We start from the raw sequence: 27,412 nt of genomic DNA, 5'->3' as shown, positions 1-27,412 counted from the left end.
ATATTGTTTAAAATGTTATTTTTCAAAGGGGGTGGACTCATTTACGCTGAGCACTGTAGTTGCTGCTGCTTCTCCAGATATATACTGTATCTTTTGTAAACTATGGAACCCACATTGAACAGAGGACATACAGTATTGCATGGAAACTTATTATGAATTAATCAGTAAATGCTTACAATCAGCTAAAAATAGTTATAGCCCTGTTATGAGATCTTTGAGAAAATGTGCATGACATTTTTAAGACTAAGAACAATTCAATGCATGAAAATTCAATCATATTTTATGACAGGGCTTGTTTTTATAATGGTAAATAGTTTTCAACCTAGCTATCAATCTATCTAGCTGCCTGTATGTGTCCATTTACAACAGGATTGTCATTTTGAGTGGCTTTCTTACTGACTTTTTAGCCACTTATATAATGATAAACAGTGAATTATAATGTGTCTTTACAATGGGACTCACCTCACTGTGTATGAACCCCAGAGAAATCCCTGTCCCTCAAAAATCTAACAGACTCACAGCAAATAGCTTTCACTAACGGCCAAAGCTGCATGACTGAAGTAAAAATGTGTTGTATATTTCATATTAAGCATGACATCAATGTGGAAATTTCCAGACAATACAAAAAGAGATCCTTTGGCAAAAAAGGTTGCACTATGAATCCTTAACTGATGTTTGCATAACCTGTCCCTAATTAGACTGACAAATACTGCAACCAAACTGGTTATTTTAAACTGTGTTTAAAACTTTCAAACCAAAGCTAAAATCAGTTTCTTTATAGCTCACCTTTTATTTTATATATATATATATATATATATATATATATATATATATATATATATATATATATACAGTGGGGCAAAAAAGTATTTAGTCAGCCACCAATTGTGCAAGTTCTCCCACTTAAAAAATGAGAGAGGCCTGTAATTTTCATCATAGGTACACTTCAGGGCGGCACGGTGGTGTAGTGGTTAGCGCTGTCGCCTCACAGCAAGAAGGTCCTGGGTTCGAGCCCCGGGGCTGGCGAGGGCCTTTCTGTGTGGAGTTTGCATGTTCTCCCCGTGTCCGCGTGGGTTTCCTCCGGGTGCTCCGGTTTCCCCCACAGTCCAAAGACATGCAGGTTAGGTTGACTGGTGACTCTAAATTGACCGTAGGTGTGAATGTGAGTGTGAATGGTTGTCTGTGTCAGCCCTGTGATGACCTGGCGACTTGTCCAGGGTGTACCCCGCCTTTCGCCCGTAGTCAGCTGGGATAGGCTCCAGCTTGCCTGTGACCCTGTAGAAGGATAAAGCGGCTAGAGATAATGAGATGAGATGAGATGAGGTACACTTCAACTATGAGAGACAGAATGGGGGGAAAGAATCCAGGAAATCACATTGTAGGATTTTTAATGAATTAATTGGTAAATTCCTTGGTAAAATAAGTATTTAGTCACCTACAAACAAGCAAGATTTCTGGCTCTCACAGACCTGTAATTTCTTCTTTAAGAGGCTACTCTCTCCTCCACTCATTACCTGTATTAATGGCACCTGTTTGAACTCGTTATCAGTATAAAAGACACCTGTCCACAACCTCAAACAGTCACACTCCAAACTCCACTATGGCCAAGACCAAAAAGCTGTCAAAGGACACCAGAAACAAAATTGTAGACCTGCACCAGGCTGGGAAGACTGAATCTGCAATAGGTAAGCAGCTTGGTGTGAAGAAATCAACTGTGGGAGCAATTATTAGAAAATGGAAGACATACAAGACCACTGATAATCTCCCTCGATCTGGGGCTCCACGCAAGATCTCACCCCGTGGGGTCAAAATGATCACAAGAATGGTGAGCAAAAATCCCAGAACCACATGGGGGGACCTAGTGAATGACCTGCAGAGAGCTGGGACCAAAGTAACAAAGGCTACCATCAGTAACACACTACGCCGCCAGGGACTCAAATCCTGCAGTGCCCCCTGCTTAAGCCAGTACATGTCCAGGCCCGTCTGAAGTTTGCTAGAGAGCATTTGGATGATCCAGAAGAGGATTGGGAGAATGTCATATGGTCAGATGAAACCAAAATAGAACTTTTTGGTAAAAACTCAACTTGTCGTGTTTGGAGGAGAAAGAATGTTGAGTTGCATCCAAAGAACACCATACCTACTGTGAAGCATGGGGGTGGAAACATCATGCTTTGGGGCTGTTTTTCTGCAAAGGGACCAGGACGACTGATCCGTGTAAAGGAAAGAATGAATGGGGCCATGTATCGTGAGATTTTGAGTGAAAACCTCCTTCCATCAGCAAGGGCATTGAAGATGAAACGTGGCTGGGTCTTTCAGCATGACAATGATCCCAAACACACTGCCCGGGCAATGAAGGAGTGGCTTTGTAAGAAGCATTTCAAGGTCCTGGAGTGGCCTAGCCAGTCTCCAGAGCTCAACCCCATAGAAAATCTTTGGAGGGAGTTGAAAGTCCGTGTTGCCCAGCGACAGCCCCAAAACATCACTGCTCTAGAGGAGATCTGCATGGAGGAATGGGCCAAAATACCAGCAACAGTGTGTGAAAACCTTGTGAAGACTTACAGAAAACATTTGACCTCTGTCATTGCCAACAAAGGGTATATAACAAAGTATTGAGATAAACTTTTGTTATTGACCAAATACTTATTTTTCACCATAATTTGCAAATAAATTCTTTAAAAATCAGACAATGTGATTTTCTGGATTTTTTTTCCTCATTTTGTCTCTTATAGTTGAGGTATACCTATGATGAAAATTGCAGGCCTCTCTCATCTTTTTAAGTGGGAGAACTTGCAGAATTGGTGACTGACTAAATACTTTTTTGCCCCACTGTATATATACACACAACCCCGATTCCAAAAAAGTTGGGACAAAGTACAAATTGTAAATAAAAACGGAATGCAATAATTTACAAATCTCAAAAACTGATATTGTATTCACAATAGAACATAGACAACATATCAAATGTCGAAAGTGAGACATTTTGAAATTTCATGCCAAATATTGGCTCAGCTGGGACAGGGGCAATAAGAGGCTGGAAAAGTTAAAGGTACAAAAAAGGAACAGCCGGAGGACCAAATTGCAACTCATTAGGTCAATTGGCAATAGGTCATTAACATGACTGGGTATAAAAAGAGCATCTTGGAGTGGCAGCAGCTCTCAGAAGTAAAGATGGGAAGAGGATCGCCAATCCCCCTAATTCTGCACTGACAAATAGTGGAGCAATATCAGAAAGGAGTTCGACAGTGTAAAATTGCAAAGAGTTTGAACATATCATCATCTACAGTGCATAATATCATCAAAAGATTCAGAGAATCTGGAAGAATCTCTGTGCGTAAGGGTCAAGGCCGGAAAACCGTACTGGGTGCCCGTGATCTTCGGACCCTTAGACGGCACTGCATCACATACAGCTATGCTTCTGTATTGGAAATCACAAAATGGGCTCAGGAATATTTCCACAGAACATTATCTGTGAACACAATTCAGCATGCCATCCGCCGTTGCTAGCTAAAACTCTATAGTTCAAAGAAGAAGCCGTATCTAAACATGATCCAGAAGCGCAGACGTCTTCTCTGGGCTAAGGCTCATTTAAAATGGACTGTGGCAAAGTGGAAAACTGTTCTGTGGTCAGACGAATCAAAATTTGAAGTTCTTTATGGAAATCAGGGACGCCGTGTCATTCGGACTAAAGAGGAGAAGGATGACCCAAGTTGTTATCAGCGCTCAGTTCAGAAGCCTGCATCTCTGATGGTATGGGGTTGCATTAGTGTGTGTGGCATGGGCAGCTTACACATCTGGAAAGACACCATCAATGCTGAAAGGTATATCCAGGTTCTAGAGCAACATATGCTCCCATCCAGATGACATCTCTTTCAGGGAAGACCTTGCATTTTCCAACATGACAATGCCAAACCACATACTGCATCAATTACAGCATCATGGCTGCGTAGAAGAAGGGTCCGGGTACTGAACTGGCCAGCCTGCAGTCCAGATCTTTCACCCATAGAAAACATTTGGCGCATCATAAAACGGAAGATACGACAAAAAAGACCTAAGACAGTTGAGCAACTAGAATCCTACATTAGACAAGAATGGGTTAACGTTCCTATCCCTAAACTTGAGCAACTTGTCTCCTCAGTCCCCAGACGTTTACAGACTGTTGTAAAGAGAAAAGGGGATGTCTCACAGTGGTAAACATGGCCTTGTCCCAACTTTTTTGAGATGTATTGTTGTCATGAAATTTAAAATCCCCTAATTTTTCTCTTTAAATGATACATTTTCTCAGTTTAAACATTTGATATGTCATCTATGTTCTATTCTGAATAAAATATGGAATTTTGAAACTTCCACATCATTGCATTCCGTTTTTATTTACAATTTGTACTTTGTCCCAACTTTTTTGGAATCGGGGTTGCATATATAAACCCAATTATTTATAATTTACGACAGTAAATGTTTTCTAAAAGCTGCTAGTAACAGTTTCTGGTTTACCACTGGTACTCAGAGGTGTGATTTTGGGCTGTGAGTGCCTTTAATTCCAAAAAAACTCTTCATCTCATCTCATCTCATTATCTCTAGCTGCTTTATCCTGTTCTACAGGGTCGCAGGCAAGCTGGAGCCTATCCCAGCTGACTACGGGCGAAAGGCGGGGTACACCCTGGGACAAGTCGCCAGGTCATCACAGGGCCGACATATAGACACAGACAACCATTCACACTCACATTCACACCTACGGTCAATTTAGAGTCACCAGTTAACCTAACTTGCATGTCTTTGGACTGCGGGGGAAACCGGAGCACCCGGAGGAAACCCACGCGGACACGGGGAGAACATGCAAACTCCACACAGAAAGGACCTCGACGGCCACAGGGCTCGAACCTGGATCTTCTTGCTGTGAGGCGACAGTGCTAACCACTACACCACCGTGCCACCCAAAAAAACTCTTACCAACTGCAAATGCTTCTCTTTTTATGAGCATATAAGACATAACAAATGGAGTCAACTGTCGGGACTAACAGTCCGATTACTCCTAAACCAGGATAGGTGCGTGACAGAAATGTGCTTCACAGTATTTCAGATTCCCTGAGCGTAGAACTGTGCAGATCTTACAATACATAAGATAGTATGGTTCAAAAAGCTTGAAGACACATGTTCATATTTCATATGTGCTGTGCAGCCACTTATATAATGGTAGTCAGTTACTTAGGATGCCTCATTATAATGGTAGTCATCTCACACCTTTGGCACAAATAAAACAAATGTTAGACGATGAATCAGTACCTGATGTTTGCATAAACCATCCCTAATTAGACTGACAAATACTTCAAGCATCCTGTGATGAGTTTCCAGGTAACATTGCACTTTAGGGCTAAAGAACAATTTCAACGACGCTCTTAAGCCACAAATGTTGTCTCTGTACGTGGTTTTCCTGAACACACTCATAAGAACATAGTCATGGGGCAACCATGTCTATGGAAAGGTGGTATCTATACCATCACCTGCCTCCCCTTCCCTAGACTACAGTGCCTCCCCATCCCCCATGGCCCCGCTGTCTCCTCATCCCCTGGACCCTCTTAGCTAACCACTTCCCAGGCTGCAGGCAGCCAGAGTCCAGCTGGTTGAGAGTGTCAGTGCAGCCTGGAGCTGCCCAACATTGAAAAGGCATGGCTCCAGTTGCTCCGAGACCTGCATGACCAAAGGAAGTGGCACCATCAAGAGTGGATTGGCCTTAAATGGGCAAAACTAGACCTGCTGGTCAGACAAGTGGAGCTTCGGAGTGGATTCACTGGAGTGCAACCATGATTATTACCTTGCCCGGGACGGAGTCCACCAGGGGGTGAAGTATTGTTTTCGGTGGGGTTTCTTTGCTTGCTTGTTTGTTTGTTTGTTTTTTGTTAACAATATTATGGGAAAATGGCTGGACCAATTTTCATGAAACTTTCAGGATAGATGGGCATTGATCTCAAATAGAACCTCCAACATTTTGGGGGTCATTCAGTCAAGGTCAAGGTTTTTGTGGCTACTGCCTCATACACTCATATGTAAGAGTGTAACAATCACACACTGCGCATTTGGTTCACCAGAACGGTGATGTGCACTGCGCGTGCACATACACATGTTCTGATTAAAATGGCCGGTGAGTATATACAATTCGGTTCACCATTCAAAATAAATGGACTAAACTAAAGAAATCGCTTTCAGACATGTTTATGCTTATTACAGAGGAAAGTGTGTTCCACTGAGCTCTAGCGCTGGGCCATTTCCAGGAAATAAGAGTTTCAGTCATGGTGGCAGCGTGTGTATGTCAGCCTCGGTTCGGAGGTTTCAGTTTTGAAAACTGTAAGAGGTAAGAGTAGAATAATATAAAGTACAGACACTTGGTATATTTTACTTCTGTGATTTTTAAATTGTTCATTTTTGGATTACATTTCATTTTTGTGGCTACTGCCTCATAGAGTATATATATATATATATATATATATATATATATATATATATATATATATATATATATATATATATATTTACTATATGGACATGGTATCAGGAAACTATTTTATTTATAAGCAGTAGCCAAATGTACCCATAGGATACCTATTTTTTTTTCACGATATTTTTCTTCATATTCATCATAAGTGCTACTGGGCGAGGTTTGTTTTGCCTGGCAACGCTTGTTTTAACTGTTATTCATAATGCTACAGTAAGTTGTCAATGTTTTGCCCTTATATACACAATGTTACAGGTGCAATGATTTATCTCATTTATGATACTAAATTAGATAATCACTTGCCTACTAGTGGAGTTAGATTTGATTAAAACGTGGTGATATCAATGTGACATTACGATATTTCATTTAATACACGTAATTCAATAACATTGAAATATAGTGATAATGTATTGTGTATATTTATTTTATAATTAACTCGATGCACTTACAATGTACAAGAAAAATAATTGAATACAGGTAGCATATTCAACAACAGTTTTTGCCCATTGATTGGAAGAGTTCCTCGGAGGTGGATGTGCATTCTGTGTATTCGGCTGGGAGCAAGATTTTAAAGACGTCCTTTGCTGTGAAAGAGTGATCCAGGTCCATTGTATCTTAAGAGCTAACTAAAGTAACTAAAGCTAAGACAATTTCACTGTGCTTGAGTATGCATGAGACAAATAAAGGCTTCTTCTTCTTCGACTACGACAATGTTTGGGAAAACCAGGTTAGCTTAAAGATGGTTCTAAAGAGGCATTTAAAGACATTCTTAGGCCCTGTCCACACGGCAACGGATTCAGGTGAATCTGATAAAATTGTTCATCGTTTTGGCCTGGCGTCCACACGGCACCGGCGTTTTGGGTGCCGCAAAACGAAATCTTTTGAGAATGGGTTCCAGAGTGAAAAAATCTGGCAACGGCGCCGTTGCGAAGTCGTCTGGATGAGTAGAACGGATTTGTTTACGATGATGTCACAACCACATGACTGTCAGTGCTCACGCCAGGTAGAAGTGTAACAAACTCGATGCGAGTTGTCAACAAATCCTATAACTTGGTTCATGAAACGCGCTTACAAAATATTTTCACTGTGAATATTTATTGTGTAATGGTGCAAAGAGAGAGAGAGAGAGAGAGAGAGAGAGAGAGAGAGAGAGAATAGCCCTTAGGGCAGAGTCTTTAGTCCAAACACTGTGGAAGCAGTACCAAACCGCACACCGCCCGTGCGCTTTCCAAAAACAAAAACAATCCCGCCAGCAAAAATAGGAAAAAAAAAAGGAGCGATCTCACCTCTTCAGATGTTGGTTTAAGTCCGACAATGCATTCCTCAAAAAGGCTAATGCTACAGAAGAAGGCTAATGCTACAGAAGAAAGGGTTTATGCGCATGAGTCTACTTCTTCTATTGAGGTATTTCACTCACGTGACCAAGTCATGTGATGCTGCCATTTTGGACGGCACGGCTCGAATCAGTTTGAATGGGAGGAAGGCGACAAACGAAAAACATAAAAGAAAAAGGAGCGAGATGCAGAAAACACCTTCACTATCCAGCGACGTAGGGCATTTACAGGGCGAGCAGAGGGAGAGGTATTTGCAAAAATTGAGGTTAGCAGGCTTAGAGAACGACGTTTACCTGCTTCCACCAGGATTGTTCACTGACGTACGGAAGTACACGAAGCCCTCGTCTTTACCTGACTTCGGCCCACATGATCTGTATATCTATGTCATTAAAAACCCATCGCCATACACAGGTATTGATCTGAAAGGATATACGAGTTTGGATACCTACAAATATTTTGTGTCAGGCTGGGTAACATGCCTACATCAGCGGGTCGTCCCTGGAGCCGGTGGTCGCCATCTGATTACAGCTAAGGTTTGTTCACATTTTCATTTACTTTCGGTCCTCAGGATAAACAAAATGTTATTAAATGTCATTGAAATAACTTCTTAGTCTGTTGAGACATGGCCCGTTATAAATTTGCTGTTACCAGGCAATGACTAAGAACTGTATTATTAGGGTCGGTGTAGTTGTAGCAGTGTATTAGCAACTAGCTGTTAGCACTAGCTAATGTCAACAACATAGTAGCTGGTATGTTACTGTAGCAATATTTACGTTCAGTCATTTGGATGACTGTTAAAACCTTTCAGTCTCAAGTTTTTCCTTTACTGTATTTACTAGTTTACTGAGCTAGCGCGCTCGGGCAAGCCGGGAGCCAGCACGCGCTAGCCAGCCAAGCCCGGAGCCAGCGTGCGCTAGCCGGCCAAGCCCGGAGCCAGCGCGCGCTAGCCGGCCAAGCCCGGAGCCAGCGCGCCCTAGCCGGCCAAGCCCGGAGCCAGCGCGCGCTAGCCGGCCAAGCCCGGAACCAGCGCGCGCTAGCCGGCCAAGCCCGGAGCCAGCGCGCGCTAGCCGGCCAAGCCGGGAGCCAGCGCGCGCTAGCCGGCCAAGCCGGGAGCCAGCGCGCGCTAGCTCAGTAAACTAGTAAATCCAGTAAAGGAAAAACTTGAGACTGAAAGGTTTTAACAGTCATCCAAATGACTGAACGTAAACATTGCTACAGTAACATACCAGCTACTGTTGTTGACATTATCTAGCTTGCCGTCCAAAATGGCGGACACCGGGGCGTCACGTGACCCTGTGACGTCAGGTGAAATACCTCAATAGACCCCTTTCACTGACGTCACCCGAAACCGGAAGTAAACAAACCCTGCACCATATTGGAAGACCAACAAACTCGTAATTAGGGGGAAATAACGGCAGCGCGCGGTATTTGAACCCACGAGGCACTTGGATCATCAAAAACCTACAATGGTAAACTTTTGTGCTGTGTTAGGGTGTTCTAACAAAGCTGATGGGAAAGGTGAAAAGAAGTCTTTCTACAGAATACCAGCTGTGATTGAGACACAAGCAAACCAAGGAGCTTTCTGCCAGGAGACAGCGAGAGTATTTAGCTGCTTTATGCAGAGCGGATCTGAATACTTCAAGTCTACAACAGTACAGAATATGTTCAGACTATTTTGTTACTGGTAAGTCACTAGGCTAGAGTGTTGTAGAACATTTTTTTAAATGTTTACTGAATAAACACATTTATGTTATGTATTTCATTTCTTTCTTTTGTTTTAATTTTCCTCCCTCCATCCCTCTTTGGATTTTAAATATAGTTTTTCCCCATGTCCAAATAATTCAAATATATATAAATAAAAAGTGATAAGTAGTAAATTAAAAATTAATTGAAATAAAAAAATCCATAACAGCATGAATACAGATTGCAATAGTGGTCAAGTGCTATAATTTTTTTAACATGATAGTGGAGAATTTCATTTAATCTGCACTGATTATTATATGAAATATAAATGAACAAATTCTGAACAGGTCTTTCATAGAATGGAACAACTGTTAATGTAGTAAAGAAAACACTGTTAACATGTTAATAAAAGAAAATTTGCTGCTACATTTCAGGTGTAGTTTGTTTTATGTATGTATGTACTTGAATAGATGTGTACTTGGTCTTCCAATATGGCGCCCTAACAACATCTCGCGGTGCGGTGACGTCACGCGAAAGCCCTCTATTGTTCTGGTGTCTCCGATGGGACCGTCTTACAGCGCAAGTAGAGGTGTGGCATGTGTATTGCATCGTTTTCAGCAAGCGTTGCGTTGCCATATGAACCTGAAATTTTACTGATACGTTGCCCATGTGGACGCAATATTTAAAAAAAAAATCTCGTTGCCGTTGTCGTGTGGATGTAGCCTTAGTGTTAAAAGGCTTTTGGGAAACCCACCCCTGATTGTTTTAAACTGGTGGTTAAGAACATTGGAACCAATGCTAAAATCTGTTTCTTTGTAACTCACTTTTCCTTATTGCCACAGATTGGTAATGGAGGCATATGAAATTTCAGATAATTTATTAAACAATATACAAATCAAAGGATGAGCATAAGAACCAAAAACATAAACTAGAGACACAGGGCAAAAAGCGTATAAATTATAAAAGATAACATGGCACACACAGAACAGCAAAAGCTTGACAAAGGGTGCTACACGAGACAGGACTTGTATGCAAGTGCTCATTGTCCCACAGTGTGATTCAGTTGCGCTTGATTTCTCTTGTTTTGTGACGTTCTGTGCAGTGGCTGATGTGTATTGTATTTCTGCACCTTGGCCACTAATCTGACACTCATTTTTATACAAAATAAAAACATCTTCAATACCTTTATCTTTAGTGCACAATTCTCTTCCTTATGATGAAAAAAGATGTGTTTTGACTTGTGCTATTAAAGAGGTGAGACCATTAAGTCATACTGTGTCTCTGTGTGCAAAGGTTGATTGACAAGAAAAGGGTGAGAGTTTTATTTAATCTGTTGGGTTGGGTTACCTGTTTATTGTACTGTAGAGGCCTGTTTTGTCACATTGTATCACTGCCCTTCCTGCTGACTAATACTAATGGTGGAAAACAAAACCAAACAATCCCATCCATTATTGTACTCACAGGGAGGTCTCATCTCATCTCATCTCATCTCATCTCATTATCTGTAGCCACTTTATCCTGTTCTACAGGGTCGCAGGCAAGCTGGAGCCTATCCCAGCTGACTATGGGCAAAAGGCGGGGTACACCCTGGACAAGTCGCCAGGTCATCACAGGGCTGACACATAGACACAGACAACCATTCACACTCACATTCACACCTACGGTCAATTTAGAGTCACCAGTTAACCTAACCTGCATGTCTTTGGACTGTGGGGGAAACCGGAGCACCCGGAGGAAACCCACGCAGACACAGGGAGAACATGCAAACTCTACACAGAAAGGCCCTCGCCGGCCATGGGGCTCGAACCCGGACCTTCTTGCTGTGAGGTGACAGCACTAACCACTACACCACCGTGCCGCCTATGATTCCTTATATATGATAGTAAATGTTTTGTCATGGCTGTTGGTAAGGTACTCAGAGGTGTGATCTTGGTTTGTGAGTGCCTTAATGCCAGTAATTATTACCAACCACAAATAATTTTCTCTTTTTTTAATGAGCATTATAAGGCAGAACAAATGGCGTCTACTGTAGATTTACAAGGGACTAACAGTCTGATTGTTTCTAAACCAGGATAGGTGCACGACAGAAACATGCTTCACAGTATTTCAGATTCCGTGAGTGTAGAACTGTGCAGAACTTACAATACATAAGATAGTATGGCTCAAAAAGCTTCAAGACATGTGTTCATATTCCATCTATGCTGAGCAGCCACTTATATAATGGTAGTTAGTCAATTAGGATACTTCATTATAATGATAGTTATCTCACAACTTTTGGGGAAAAAAATGTATACTACGAATCCCTATCTGATCTTTGTATAACCTGGCCCGACAGGTTGTGTATATAAGACAGGATTTATATACAAGTGCTCATTGTCTGACAGTGTGATTCAGGTGTGTTTGATCTCTCTTGGTGCATGATGTTCTGTGCAGTAGCTGATGGTGTAGCTTTCCCTAGGTGTGGGTGGAGCACAGAGGACGGCAGGACAGAGATCAGGGTCAACAAATAGTTTTATTGCTTCCACTTTTCAGGGAACACAATCTGTTTAACACAGACACACGCACACACACACATCAGGTGTCTGGTTCGGGAGAGATCTCCTCTGCTCTCGCTCTCCCTCCCTAAATAGGGCGCGGTCCCTGGGAAGACACACAAACACAGGTTAATTGCTCTCAGGTGAAGTGATTCTGCCACTTACCTTCCCTGACTCCGCCCTCCTGTCACAGACCGGTGCTTGACCACGCCCCCGCTGCCACATACCCCCACCGCCCGACTCAGGCCGGGCAGCCGTCCGGCCCGCAGCCGACTCCCCCCCTCCTTGACGGGAGAGGAAGTCCGCCACGACCATCTGTGCCCCCGGCCTGTGGACCACCTTGAAATTAAAGGGTTGGAGCGCCAGATACCAACGGGTGATCCGCGCGTTGGCATCTTTCATGCGGTGGAGCCACTGGAGGGGCGCGTGGTCCGAACAGAGGGTGAAAGAGCGCCCCAGCAGGTAGTACCGGAGGGCGAGGACTGCCCATTTGATCGCCAGGCACTCCTTTTCAATCGTGCTGTAGCGCCCCTCACGCACTGACAGCTTCCGGCTGATGTATAGGACCGGGCGATCCTCCCCCTCCGCCTGCTGGGACAAAACGGCCCCCAGCCCTCTGTCCGACGCATCCGTCTGTAACATAAAAGGGAGAGAGAAGTCAGGGGAGTGTAAAAGTGGCCCCCCACACAGTGCAGCCTTTACCTCCGAGAAAGCCCGCTGGCACTGCTCCGTCCACTGGACCGGATCTGGCGCCCCCTTTTTAGTGAGGTCAGTCAGCGGGCTGGTGACGTCCGAATAATTAGGTATAAACCTACGATAGTAGCCAGCCAGCCCCAGGAACTGTCTCACCCCCTTTTTGGTCTTGGGCCTCGGGCAGGCCGCAATCGCTGCTGTCTTATTAATTTGGGGACGCACCTGCCCGTTGCCCAAGTGGAAGCCCAGATACCGTACTTCCACCCGCCCAATCGCACACTTCTTTGGGTTGGCCATGAGTCCCGCCCGTCTCAGCGACCTAAGGACGGCCCTCAGGTGTTGCAGGTGCCGCTGCCAGTCGTTACTATAAACGATAATGTCGTCCAGGTAGGCGGCCGCATAGGTGGCGTGGGGCCGGAGGACCCGGTCCATCAGCCGCTGAAACGTAGCGGGCGCCCCAAACAGCCCAAACGGAAGTGTGACGAACTGGTGTAAGCCGAACGGTGTGGAAAAGGCCGTTTTCTCCCGGGATAATGGAGTCAAGGGGATCTGCCAATATCCCTTCGTTAAATCCAGTGTCGAGTAAAAGCGAGCCGTGGCTAGTCGATCGAGCAGCTCATCAATACGAGGCATTGGGTACGCGTCGAATTTAGACACCGCGTTGACTTTTCTATAGTCCACACAGAACCGGACTGAGCCGTCGGCCTTGGGAACCAAGACCACCGGGCTGCTCCAGTCGCTGTGGGACTCCTCGACGATGCCCATTTCAAGCATGGCCTGAAGTTCTTCCCGAACCACCTTTTTTTGTGTTCGGGTAGTCTATAAGGGCGGCTACGCACTACCACCCCCGGGGGTGTCTCTATGTGGTGTTCTATGAGGTTAGTGCGACCGGGCAGGGGCGAGAACACATCCGAAAACTCGGCCTGCAACTGGGCGACCTCCGTGAGTTGGGTCGGGGAGAGGTGGTCTCCACAGGGGACCGGAGAGGTACGTGATGCCAAATTCCCTTTTTGAACCTCCGGCCCCAGCTCCGCCTTCTCCGGAACTACCGACACCAACGCCACGGGGACCTCCTCGTTCCAGAGTTTGAGCAGATTGAGGTGGTAAATCTGTAGCGCCCCACCCCTGTCTGTTCGCCTCACCTCATAGTCGACGTCCCCGACTCGCCGTGTGACCTCAAAGGGTCCTTGCCACTTGGCGATTAATTTGGAGCTCGACATGGGCAAGAGTACGAGTACTTTATCTCCCGGTGTGAACTCTCTAAGGCGCGTACCCTTGTTGTACAGGCGGGCTTGCCGTTCCTGGGCCTGCCGCAAATTCTCCTGAGTTAGGTGGGTGAGCGTGTGGAGTTTTGCGCGCAGGTCCATAACGTACTGAATTTCATTCTTACTTTGTGAAGGTCCCTCCTCCCAATTTTCCCGCAGCACGTCCAGGATGCCGCGCGGCTTACGCCCATATAATAATTCGAACGGGGAGAACCCCGTGGAGGCTTGAGGGACCTCTCGCACTGAGAACAGCAAGGGTTCGAGCCACTTATCCCAATTACGTGCGTCCTCACTTACGAATTTCTTAATGATATTTTTGAGGGTGCGGTTGAACCGTTCTACTAAACCGTCCGTTTGTGGGTGATACACACTGGTGCGGATCGGCTTAATCCCCAATAACCCATACAGTTCGCGTAGTGTTCGTGACATAAACGTAGTGCCTTGATCAGTCAGAATCTCTTTCGGGATTCCAACTCGGGAGATGACGCGGAAGAGTGCCTCTGCAATACTGCATGCTGAGATATTGCGCAGAGGCACTGCTTCCGGGTATCGCGTTGCATAGTCCACTAGAACTAATATAAAGCGGTACCCTCGTGCTGACTGATCTAATGGCCCGACGAGATCCATCCCAATTCTTTCAAACGGGGTCTCGATTAACGGTAGAGGGCGCAATGGCGCTTTTGGAATGGCCGCTGGATTTACTAACTGGCATTCGCGGCATGCCGTACACCACCTACGGACATCGCCGCGAATCCCCGGCCAATAGAATCGGGCCATTATTCGGGCTAGTGTTTTATCCTGCCCTAAGTGTCCAGCCATGGGATTAAAGTGAGCCGCCTGGAATACCAATTCCCGGCGGCTCTTTGGAATCAAAAGCTGCGTGACTCGCTCTTTAGTTTGAGTGTCCTGCGTCACTCGGTATAACCTATCCTTCATAATCGCGAAGTAGGGGAAGGACAGGGTGGCATTCGGCGGGAGCGTTTGACCATCGATTACTCTCACTTGGTCAAACGCATGCCGCAGAGTCTCGTCTCGCGACTGCTCCAATGGGAAATCCGCGAGGGATTCCCCAATAGAGAGAGGAGGAGCCGGTGGCTCCTCACCCTGACGCGGAGATGACGTAGACGGCTCTGCAACAGCTGCTCCCGCCAAAACGACACTGGGACCTCCCCCTGTCAACTGGCAGGACCCAGTCTCTACTAGGTGCGTCATTAAACCCCGAAATCCCGGCCAATCAGTCCCCAAAATTAACGAGTGGGTAAGGCGAGGATTAACCGCCGCCTTCACTATAAATTTTTCCCCTCTGAAAATAATATGGACCGACACCAAAGGGTAGCTGTGAACATCCCCGTGCACACACAAAACCTTCACCCCTTGTGCTCCCCCCAATGCCTCGTTTTGAACCAGGCTTTGGCGAATTGAGGTCTGATTACAACCAGAATCCACCAATGCCTGATATGTAGCCCCTTGGATACTCACCGGTATGCGATACGCTCCGGCCCGATCGAGGGCGGCCTCTGGCGCGTCGGGGATCCGAACCACCGCGCCCACTTCCATTGCTGTGCACTGCTGTTGAAGGTGGTCCGGTTCCCCGCAGCGCCAGCAAACCGGCCAGGGCTTCCCCTCTGCACCGGTGCTCTGGGGCTCACTCACCTGAGGTGGGGGAGAGACAGACACAGAAGGGAGAAACGGGAGGGCACCGCGGGTGCGGCAGGCCGGCAGGGGTGGTGCCGGCCCCCGCCTCCGCGGTGGGGGAATGGGGCGAGGACGGGACACAGAAGGAGGGGAGAGAGAGAGAGAAAGAGAAGAGGAGAGAAGAGATGTCGACATCTGCTGTCCTGCCGCCGAGACAGCCGCCAGATGATCCTCCGCCAGCTCGACTGCCTGATCCAGCGACGCCGGGCGGTGGCACTGGACCCACTCTGCGGCTCCTGCTGGTAAGCAGGTGATGAACTGTTCCAGTACCACCTGATCGACGATTCCCTCGGCGTCACGATCTTCGGCCCTCAGCCACCGCCAGCAGGTGTCCCGGAGCTGCTGGCCGAACGCGAACGGGCTGCCGACTTCCTCCATCCGCAGCGCGCGGAAGCGCTGGCGCTGCTGCTCCGGCGTGCGCCCCATGCGCTGAAGGACAGCCCGGCGAAGGTCAGCGTAGGCCAGCCGGCGATCAGCGGGGAGCTGTAGTGCAGCCAGCTGCGCCTCTCCCATCAGGAGGGGGAGGAGGCGCGCCGCGCGCTGCTCCATCGGCCACCCCGAGGCTTCAGCGACCTGCTCGAATAACGTGAAGAAAGCCTCGGGGTCATCCTGCGGGCCCATCTTAGTTAAGGTGAGGGGAGACGGGCCCACGGCCGGAGCGCTGGTGGGCCCCGCCGACGCGAGGAGACGCCGGAACGCCTTGCGATCTTCTTGCTGGGCCAGCACCAGGGCATCGAAGCACCGCTCTTGTTCCTTTCGGAGTGTGACGAGCGCCTGGTGCTGGCTTTGCTGAGCCGTGGCGAGGGCGTGGACCAGGTCGGTGAACGGGGAGGATTCCATGGGGTTGCTGGGTTGGTGCTCCATTTCCCGGGTTTCGGCACCACTGTAGCTTTCCCTAGGTGTGGGTGGAGCACAGAGGACGGCAGGACAGAGATCAGGGTCAACAAATAGTTTTATTGCTTCCACTTTTCAGGGAACACAATCTGTTTAACACAGACACACGCACACACACACATCAGGTGTCTGGTTCGGGAGAGATCTCCTCTGCTCTCGCTCTCCCTCCCTAAATAGGGCGCGGTCCCTGGGAAGACACACAAACACAGGTTAATTGCTCTCAGGTGAAGTGATTCTGCCACTTACCTTCCCTGACTCCGCCCTCCTGTCACAGACCAGTGCTTGACCACGCCCCCGCTGCCACAGATGGGTATTGTGGTTCTGCACCTTTGTCACTAATCTGACACTCATTTTTATACAAAATAAAAACATCTTCAATACCTTTGCCTTTTTAATAGTGCACAATTCTCTTCAGTTGCATTCTAAAGGCCTGTTTCCATTCCAAATTCATCAAGCTTACTGTCATCCAAGTATATATGCCAACAATGGAAGCCAAGGAAGAAGAGCTAGATCAGTTCTACGAGCAGCTCCAAAGTGTCCTGGAAACTGTCAAGAAACACGACATGTTTATCATGAGTGGCAATATGAATGCCAAGGTTGGAACATCGAACAAAGACAGGGAAGGGGTAATGGGAATTCATGGAACTGGCGATATCTACAGCAACAGTGAGAAACTCGTTGATTTTTGCGAGCTGAATAGCCTTGTTATTCCTACACAAAGAGATATACAAGACCACGTGGACATCATCTGATGGAAGAACACACAACCAGATCAACCATGTTCTCATCTGCAAGCAATTTAGAAAGTCTGTCTGTGATACAAGATTTATGCGGGATGCTGATGTTGGCTCAGACCACTTCTTGTTAGAACCATTATTAGACTGAAGAAGAAGAGGAAGCCCCCTTATTCCTCAAGTGGATATGAAGTCAACAAGCTGCAAGACCAAGCAACTAGGAATGCCTTTTCTGTGGAACTCTGCAACAACTTTGCAGTCCTGGAGGCAATTGATCAAGATCCAGATATCAACACTAAATGGAACCATTTCAACAAGGCACACAACATCACTGCTGAAAAAGTACTTGGTCAGAAAAAGAGGACCAACAAGCTATGGATAAGTGCTGAGCCTTGGTCAATTATTGAAGAAAGAAAACATCTAAAGAGCAGAGTCGAAAGTGCAAGATCAGAAAGAATCCAGCAACAATTCAGGGTAAAGCATAAAGAGAAAGGCAAAGAAGTAAAATCAAGCATCAGATCGGACAAAAGGACCTGGATGGAAAACCAGATGAACATGGCCCAGTGAGCAGCAGACAATGGAAATATGAAGCCTTTAGATGAAATCACCAGGAACATCTGCAATGATGAACGTCATAGCAGTACTGCAATCAAGGACAAATACAATAACATAATTACGGAGGAAGACAGAAGGCTAGAAAGATGGAAGGAGCACTTCGAAGAGGTTCTTACAGAATAGAGATCCACCCGAGAACCTCATTGTAATCAGTGATGACAACATATTGCTGTAATTGAAAGCATCAGCCTGGAACCAATCAGTGTGGATGAAGTCAGACTAGGAATCATGTCTTTTAAAAACAGTAAATCGGGCAGTGTTGACAGCATAGTGGCTGAATTCTTGAAGGCATTTTTAGAGACGTTATCCCAGAAGCTGCATGGTATCATTAAGCTCATTTAGGAGGAGGAAATGATCCCAGATCAATGGTTAAAAGGTTTAACAGTCTGAATCCCCAGAAAAGTAGATTTAAGAGACTGTAGTAATTGGAGAGATGTTACACTTCTGCAAAATGACCAGCAAGATTATTATTAGAAGAATGAAGGAAGTTAAGACCAGAACAAGCCATGTTCCTGGAAGGAAGAAACACTACTGAGCAGTAATATTATTGCACAATATTATTGAGCAAGCATGTGAATGGCAAGCACCCCTGTTCATCAATTTCATCGACTTTGAGAAAGCGTTTGACTCACTCCACAGAGCCGGCCTGTGGGGCATTATGAAATTGTATGAAAGAACAGAGAACAGAGAAGTTTATTCAGGTCATAAGGCTGCTCTACCAGGGTACATAAGTGTGCCGTCCTCCATAATGGGCAAATGTCTGACTGGTTCAAAGTTAAAACAGGTGTGAAACAATGCTGTGGAATGTCCAGCTTCCTCTTCTTCTTTACACTTGACAGGATCATATGCCAAACAACAGAAAAGGCTAACACCGGGATAAGATGGAAGATTATGGAGCAGCTTGAAGACCTTGATTTTGCAGATGATATTGCCCTAATCTCCATAATAACAAACTAGATGCAGAGGAAAACTACTAAGCTTTCGGATGCAGCTAGTACAATCCGGTTATGAATCAGCAGGAAGAAAACCGAGGTCCTTAAGATCAACTGATAAGGAAAGGACAAAATAAAGTTTCCTGATGGCAAAAAGATCAAAGAAGATGACTTTGTATACCTGGGCACAAAAGTAAGTAATGAACGTTGAGCAGACAATGACATGCAAAACAGGCTGGGAAAGTCAGAAATAAAGATATCTATGATATACAGGTATGGCACTAATATTTGATAAATACACGATGAATGGAAAAAACCCACAAAGGCTAAAACAATATGCATAATTGTATTACGAAATGAGATGTGTTTTGACCTGAACTATGAAAGAGGTGAGGCTAAGTCATATTGCATATCTATGCAAATGTAGGTTGACATGGTAAGGGTGAAGGTTTTGTGTCATAGGTTGGGTTGGGTAGCGCTACCTGTTTATTATACTGTAGAGACCTGTTTTGTCATGTAGTATCACTGCCATTCCTACTAATAATGGCAAAAAAAAAAAAAAAAATCCATTATAATAATAACAAGGAGGTACAGGAACTATAAATATGTGGGAAATCACAGAAACTCAATGATTCCTTATATATGATAGTAAATGTTTTGTCATGGCTGTTGGTAATGAACTCAGAGGTGTGATCTTGGTTTGTGAATGCCTTTAATGCCAGTAATTATTACCAACCATAAATAATTGAGCATTATAAAGCATAATGAATGGAGGCTCCTATATATCATAAGAGAATGACAGTATGACTGTCCCAAAACCAGGAATAAGTGAGTGGTAGAAAAATGCGTAAGAACACTTAAAAAGAAATCCTGAATGTAGAACTGTACGAAACTTGAGATACAAGGTTTAGAAAACAGCTACAATTTTGCAACCTTGCAGGTATATCCTTCACAGATTCTATCTACTTAGCTTATAGACCACTGCGAGAAGGAACGTTCCTCGTGTAAACCAATCATTTAATGCTGACTTGCTCTATTCTGAGTGATTTTTTTTTTTTTTTTGTGTGTGTGTGTGTGTGTGTGTGTGTGTGTGTGCAAACGTGACAACTAACTGAAAAAATTTATTCACAGAACTGGGAAGCACAAATATAAAAACTTGTTTTTACAAAAGCACTTCAAAAGAAAAACATAAATTCGCCTCAGGAAGAATGAAATAATGTCTGTTACATAAAAAGCCTGTTGACTAGGAGACATGAAAATAGCTTGACAAACAGGACAGGCTGCTAGAGGGGAAAAAAAAAAAAGCAGCCCAGAAACACTGCAAGCAGTACAGACGTTTTGTCTGTTAGGACAAAAGGTGTGGCTTTAGCTGTATTGAAAAGGCTGAGACACATCTCAAAGACAGAAGAGACGAGAAGGGTGGTTAAACAAAATGGGTAAATTTGATCCCTCCTCACCCACTCGCTACACAGGAAATTTGCCTGAGTAAATTTTACTTAGGGCGGCACAGTGAGCACTGTCAGCTCACAGCAAGAAGGTTCTGGGGTCGAGCCCAGCGGAAGATGAGGGCCTTTTTGTGTGGAGTTTGCATGTTCTCCCCGTGTCTGCGTGGGTTTCCTCCTGGTGCTCCGGTTTCTCCCACAGTCCATTTATAGTCTCATCTCATTATCTCTAGCCGCTTTATCCTTCTACAGGGTCGCAGGCAAGCTGGAGCCTATCCCAGCTGACTACGGGCGAAAGGCGGGGTACACCCTGGACAAGTCGCCAGGTCATCACAGGGCTGACACATAGACACAGACAACCATTCACACTCACATTCACACCTACGGTCAATTTAGAGTCACCAGTTAACCTAACCTGCATGTCTTTGGACTGTGGGGGAAACCGGAGCACCCGGAGGAAACCCACACGGACACGGGGAGAACATGCAAACTCCACACAGAAAGGCCCTTGCCGGCCCCGGGGCTCGAACCCAGGACCTTCTTGCTGTGAGGCGACAGCGCTAACCACTACACCACCGTGCCGCCCCTCCATTTATAGTATTTTTTTTTAATTTCATTTCATTATTTTAAGCCATTTTTGATCTACAGCATTTCTTTATATGTGCCTAAGACTTTTGTTGCACAGTACTGTGTACACACACACACACACACACACACACGGCACATAGCACTTTCCTCCTTAAAACAAACAAACAAAAAAAAAACAACCAGGAAACTTGCTATACACTTGTTTTTACAAAATTGTAATGAGTAGGAAAAAGCCACAAAGCCACTAGACTGCTAAAAAGAGTTTGTTTAAGGGCTTGGAAATGAACTACTCTCCAGTCAGTGTAGTTGCTTTATTTATTATCTCCGCCAGCTTTGTTGGAGGAGGTTATGTTTCACCTTCGTTTGTTTGTTTGTTTGTTTGTTTGTTCCCAACATAACTCAAAAAGTAGTGAACGGATTTTGATGAAATTTTGAGGAAAGTTGGGCCATGAGGCAATGAACAATTGATTAGATTTTCATACAAATCTGAATATGTGGCTCGGCGGCGGTATGAACTCTACCGAGTGCACTTCTAGTTAATTCTAAATCCACTCTGAGATTGTTGTACATACTGTACATACCTATTTGTTAATGCAAAAATGCTGTATGTATGCGTATAGGCAATTCTCCGTACTAATTTCTGCTAAATCCTCAACAAGTGTACGAAATCCAGGCAAAGCCTGCTGCAAATGATGTCAATATAAACATAAGTCTCGACATAACATTAGCTTACTGAAGTCACCTGCACCCTTATAGAAATTTGTGACATAAATTCTGAAAAAAGTATAAAATCCTTCAATTTTGAATATGTGGTAAAATTATAATTCCTGTAATAAAGTATTTTTGGTTTTGTTAAAGTTAGTTTTGGTTTTTGGTGTTCTAAGGTCCCATAAAGAGGGAGAATATAGAGAAAAAATATACAACAGATGTAATACACAATGAGATGTACAAATAGAAATAAAAATAAATTATAATGGATACAACCATAATAATGGATTATAATGTTAAAGTAGTAGTAGATATGTCACTAATAATAACAATACGCCACATTTGGTTTGTGTGTGTATACTGAGGATATGTGTGTGAGTGAATGTTTTAATCTACAGTGGCTGTAAGAGACCAGTATTTGAAGAAGAAGAAGCCCTTATTTGTCACATATACTTTGCGAAATTATTTTCTTCGTATATCCCAGCTTGTTAATAAGCTGGGGTCAGAGCAGATGGTCACTGATGGCATGCACCCCGAAGCAGAGAGGGTTAATGGCCTTGCTCAAGGGCAGCTTTTCAATACTGGAGTTTGAACCCCTAACCTTTTTTTTTTTAAGAGAGGTCAGAGAAAAATTGCCTGATTGGTTTGAGCTGCCAGGAAGTATAACTCATATAATTGCTCTTTACAACCATAGTGAGCAGAAAAGCATCTCAGCATGCAACAGCCGAAGACCACATTGGGTTCCACTCCTGCCAGCCAAGAACAGGAATCTTAGAATCAAGAACAAGCTCCTATTAGAGTGGCCGGTGAGTGTATATAAATTGAATGTTTATTATTATTAATAGTAATAAACGTAATGCAAATTGATATATACAATAGTTAAGTGGTAACAGCATTTTTATACTTGCATTTTCACATTGTGTGAGTTTTTTAGTGATATAAGCACTAAAAATTCTCCAGATAGAGCTTCCTCTACAGAGACAACACCCACTGTGAATGCAGCCTTACAATATATATATAAATATATATATATATATATGGGCGGCACAGTGGTGTAGTGGTTAGCGCTGTCGCCTCACAGCAAGAAGGTCTGGGTTCGAGCCCCGTGGCCGGCGAGGGCCTTTCTGTGTGGAGTTTGCATGTTCTCCCCGTGTCCGCATGGGTTTGCTCCGGGTGCTCCGGTTTTCCCCACAGTCCAAAGACATGCAGGTTAGGTTAACTGGTGACTCTAAATTGACCGTAGGTGTGAATGGTTGTCTGTGTCTATGTGTCAGCCCTGTGATGACCTGGCGACTTGTCCAGGGTGTACCCCGCCTTTCTCCCGTAGTCAGCTGGGATAGGCTCCAGCTTGCCTGCGCCCTGTAGAACAGGATAAAGCAGCTACAGATAATGAGATGAGATATATATATATATTTTTTTTTACACTTTTTTATTTTCGTGTACAGAAGACTTGTTGTGAAGAGTGGTGAAAAATAGCTCCAAGCAAATCATGCTGTGGTTAATACTTATTCTATACATTAATTCACTTGTTTTCAATGACTGCTTTATCCTGCTCTGGATTGTGGTGGATGTTGATGTACATTGAATAAACGAGATCTAGACCAAAGTCCCTAGTTGTTTTAGAATTCTAAAGATAATCATCCTAATATGCACACTCACACAGCAAAGCAAGTTCAATTTGTTCTCAGCATATAGATTTATCATTTTGAATCACTTGCTCATTATTCTATAATTCAATAGCTTTTTCGAGTGTGCGACAACACTCATGTACGTGTATGTGTGTGTGTGTGTGTGCATGCGCGCACTTTAATCCACTTGAACTATGGTGCATAATTCACACGAGTAGAGACAAACATTTTGAGATCTTAATCCTTTAAACTGTGTATTATAAGGCATGTTAATTCCAAAACATGCACAGTGGTATTTTTGTGTAATGGAAATTTCTAATAAACACTTCAGAACGCTTAACAGTTGTCTTTTCAGTCATTTATTATAGTAGATCATATAAAAGATATATAAAATAGGAAAGGAAAGAGAAGAATAGAAGAAGACACCACTTCTGATGATGCCGAGAGTACGCGCACTCTGAGTTGTGTTTTAGGAATGTTATCTATTATACTCTGAAAGCATTCGCTCACTGCTTGTGTCTTCACGTGATTGGCTCAAGATTTTCTATGAAGCTTTGTTAAAGTGTGCACCTGCCGTGCTCTGGTATGTGCAGGCGGATGCGAGTTAGGGAGAGCTCAAGCTCCCTGCTTATCACCACCGAGATCAGGAAAGGTGGTTACATCATGAGAAGATGCGTAGTTAGGACGAACTCAAGCACCCTGCTCATTACCACCAAGGCCACAGAAAAGCGATTACAGCATGTGGAAAAACATCTCTTCTCAGTAACTCAGTAACATACAGAAACACATAGAATAATAATGTTCATCCATTAAGTCACTTGAGCTCAACATACAGGAACACAGAGAATAATAATGTTTGTCCATTAAATTCCCTCATATTCCCCCCTTTTTATCCTATAGGATAAATTGCTAAAAGGAAAGAAAAGAACTGTACACAGTTTCAGTGATAAGAGTTCTCAGAGAGATTCGACTTAACACGTCATTGAGTGTACAGGGATAATGCTAAGGCTGTTTTTATAAGACATAGACATCTTAAATGAATGCTAGCAAGCCATATACATAGATCAGGAATAATAGAACAGGAAACAATCATAATGAAAGTGTTTTAAGCCAGGACTAGTTTCATGTCAACTGTGCTGATGTCATTGAATGGTGGGTTATAGTTTTCGTGTGGGTTTGGAGGCCAGTCAGGCAAGTCATCGGAGTCTATTTTCACCATCTGGTAACCGATATTTGTCAGCTGCCTCTGAAACACAGACATACAACATTGACAGAAAACAGGGAGCAAACATAGCATCACAATCACTAAGCCCAGGACCGGTATGGTGGGTAGAATTAGAGTCTTCCATCCACTAAACCAACACGATCAGCTGTCTTCAACTCCTCCATGTTCATCTGCTCGTAATTGTTCAGCAACCTTGCGCATCTTGTTCAGTGCCTCAATGATGTTACCAAGTTAACCCTTGCCCTTCTTGACGTGTATTGGTGCTCAGAGGGCGGGCACGCCCTATCAGCCCTCGTCCCACCTCACCGGGACTTGGAGGAAACTCGAAACCCTAAGGCTTATCTATCAGCTAGACACTTAAATACTCTTCCCTATTGAGGGTGCGTACGTGATTGATGTGATACTCGCACTGTTCCATGCAGTGATGCCTTTCTTCCTCACGAGCTTTAGACAGTGTCTGGGTCACTTAGGCCTTCCTTTTCCTCCTGCTCAGCCGGTTCAGGAACCCTCCTGCAGTGGCTAGCGTGGATCCACGTCACTCTGCCTGTGACCTTCACTGCCGTTGGGGTCGTGAGCAGGACCTGGAATGGGCTATTCCACCGTGGCTTGTTCCACTTGGTTTGTTGGAAGTCCTTTACCATGATCCAATCCCCTGGTTGTAGATCGTGCAGAGGTCCCTCAGCGGGTTTGGGAAGTGCTGCTTTACCTGTTTGTGGATAGATTTCAAAGCAGAGGACAACGTTGCATAGTAATTCAACATTGCATCATCACACAGTGTGGTGTCCAGCAGTGTTCCTTGAGCTGGCCCTATCCCCGTGTTGGGTACTCGTCCAAACAGAATTTCGAATGGGCTTAACCCATGTTTAGGCCTAGTTTGCATCCTCATTTGTGTGAGTACTACAGGGAGGACCTTTGTCCATCCTAGCCCTGTTTCTGCACAAGCTTTGCTTAGTTTATTTTTAAGGGACCCATTTTCCCTCTCTAAGTGTCAGTTCAATGAAGTCCATTTGGAGGTGATCAAATGGTTTGTCTGGTATTGGGTGTGCTGCTTAAGTTAGTCTGATACCTTGACCTGCATTATGTTGTGCACATATCAAGCATTGCTTGCAAAATTTCGCAGCATAATTTGAAAACCCCTCTGTGAACCATCTCTAATGGCCCTTTTCCACTACCTTTTTTCAGCTCACTTCAGCTCGCTTCAGCTCGACACGGCTCGCGTTTCGACTATCTCAGAGCAGCACGACTCAGCTTGCTTCAGCCCTGCTTAGCACCCAAAACTCGCACCGTTTTGGAGTGGGGCTGAAGCGAGCCAAACCGAGCCGAGTGGGGCTACGGGCGTGAGGAGACACTCCCCTGTGCACTGATTGGTGAGGAGGAGTGTCCTCACATGCCCACACACACCCCACGAGCACACTGGGATCTGTAAACACCGTAAACCCGGAAGAAGAAGAATTACGAATTATGAGAATTTCTGAAGCCTTATGCGCCTCGCCTCATCTATACGCTCTTGCCAGTATCTGTTGGCGTTGTCGGTGACAACAAGCCACAGCACCAAGACCAGCAACACTAACGACTCCATGTCCTCCATGTTTATTGTTTACTATCCGGGTCGTGAGACTACCGCTTAAAAGATCACTGATGTCACTGTTTGCGCCGCATAACGACATCACGTGACGTCCACCCACTTTCGCTAACTCCACCCAATGTGTCCACCCTGTTAGGGTTTTGCTGGGATTCGAACCTGGTTCGTTGGTGTGATAATCCAGCAAACCCCCACTAGGCCACCAGGGGGATGACTCAAATGCAGAGGCGTGAGGCGGAAGTAGAAAAAGAATCAAAAGGTTTATTTAAACTATATACACTATATACAGGGCAAAACAAAACACAAAAAAAAAAACCAAAGAGTAAAATCCAAAAGAAAAGCAAAGTGCAAAAATACAAAAGCTAAGAAGATCAAAAAACACAGTACAAAGGAAACTGGAGATAAACATAACAGCACAAAGACTCCGTGACAAGAGGACTGAACTCAGGGGTATAAATAGACAAACTAATTAAGGACACAGGTGAAGATAATTAGGCAATTAACACAAACACAAAACACAGGAACAGTGGCGGCCTCTAGAGGCCAAAATAAACACGACATGAAAAGGAAATAACAGCGGCCTCTAGAGGCCAAAACAGTCCTAGTCCTAACAGGACCCCCCCCTCTAGGAGCGTCTCCTGACGTTCCCAGGGCGATCCGGATGGGCCGAATGGAAGTCCCGACATAGTTCTTTATCAAGGACATCCCGAGCAGGAACCCAGCAGCGCTCCTCAGGACCATAGCCCTCCCAGTCCACCAGATATTGCAACCCGCCGCGGACCCGGCGGGAGTCAAGCAGGCGATTCACAGTGAACACAGTCTGCCCCTGGAAGATGCGGGGGGGTGGGGGGTTCCTAGGGGCAGGGGCATACGTAGACGTCAGTACGGGCCGTAACAGGGAAACATGGAAAGTGGGGTTGATCCTCAGAGTCCGGGGCAACTGGAGCCGGTAGGAGACAGGGTTCACCCTGCGCACCACCTTGAAGGGGCCAATGTAGCGAGGAGCAAGCTTGCGGTTCTCCACCCGCAGTGGAAGGTCCTTAGTGGACAGCCAAACACGCTGCCCAGGGCGGAAAGCGTGTGCAGGTCTTCTATGGCGGTTGGCCTGAGTCTGGTTGGTTCTGGAGGTCTGTATGAGGGTCTTCCTGACCTTGCTCCAGGTCTTGCGACACCGTCTCACATATTGGTTGACCGAGGGCACCCCCGCGTCCTCCTCCTGGTCCGGGAACAGAGGTGGCTGGAACCCGAATTGGCACTGGAATGGCGACAGCTTGGTGGCCGATGACTGCAGGGTGTTGTGGGCGTACTCCGCCCATGGCAGCCAGGTGCTCCACGATGTCGGGTTATCCATAGCCAGGCCTCGCAGGGTGGTTTCC

The 27,412-nt window shown here is 45.2% G+C and overlaps 1 protein-coding gene across 4 annotated transcripts in view; it reads left to right on the top strand.

The window, feature by feature from the left end:
* polk (polymerase (DNA directed) kappa) overlaps positions 1-27,412 on the top strand; it is a 120,142-nt gene that overhangs the window by 20,122 nt on the left and 72,608 nt on the right. For 2 of the 4 annotated variants that reach the window (XM_060907160.1, XM_060907157.1), the window contains exons 1-2: positions 18,575-19,056; positions 22,296-22,407. The gene's annotated coding sequence lies outside the window, so the exon portion shown is untranslated. Of the gene's footprint in view, positions 1-18,573; positions 19,057-22,295; positions 22,408-27,412 lie in introns of those variants that run through there. The other 2 variants (XM_060907161.1, XM_060907158.1) reach the window with 2 other exon arrangements.

The sequence above is a fragment of the Neoarius graeffei genome, chromosome 24 (assembly GCF_027579695.1).
Source record: "Neoarius graeffei isolate fNeoGra1 chromosome 24, fNeoGra1.pri, whole genome shotgun sequence".
Lineage (NCBI taxonomy): Eukaryota > Metazoa > Chordata > Actinopteri > Siluriformes > Ariidae > Neoarius > Neoarius graeffei.
Note: the sequence above shows the minus strand (reverse complement) of the source record. Positions and strands in the feature narration are given on the sequence as shown.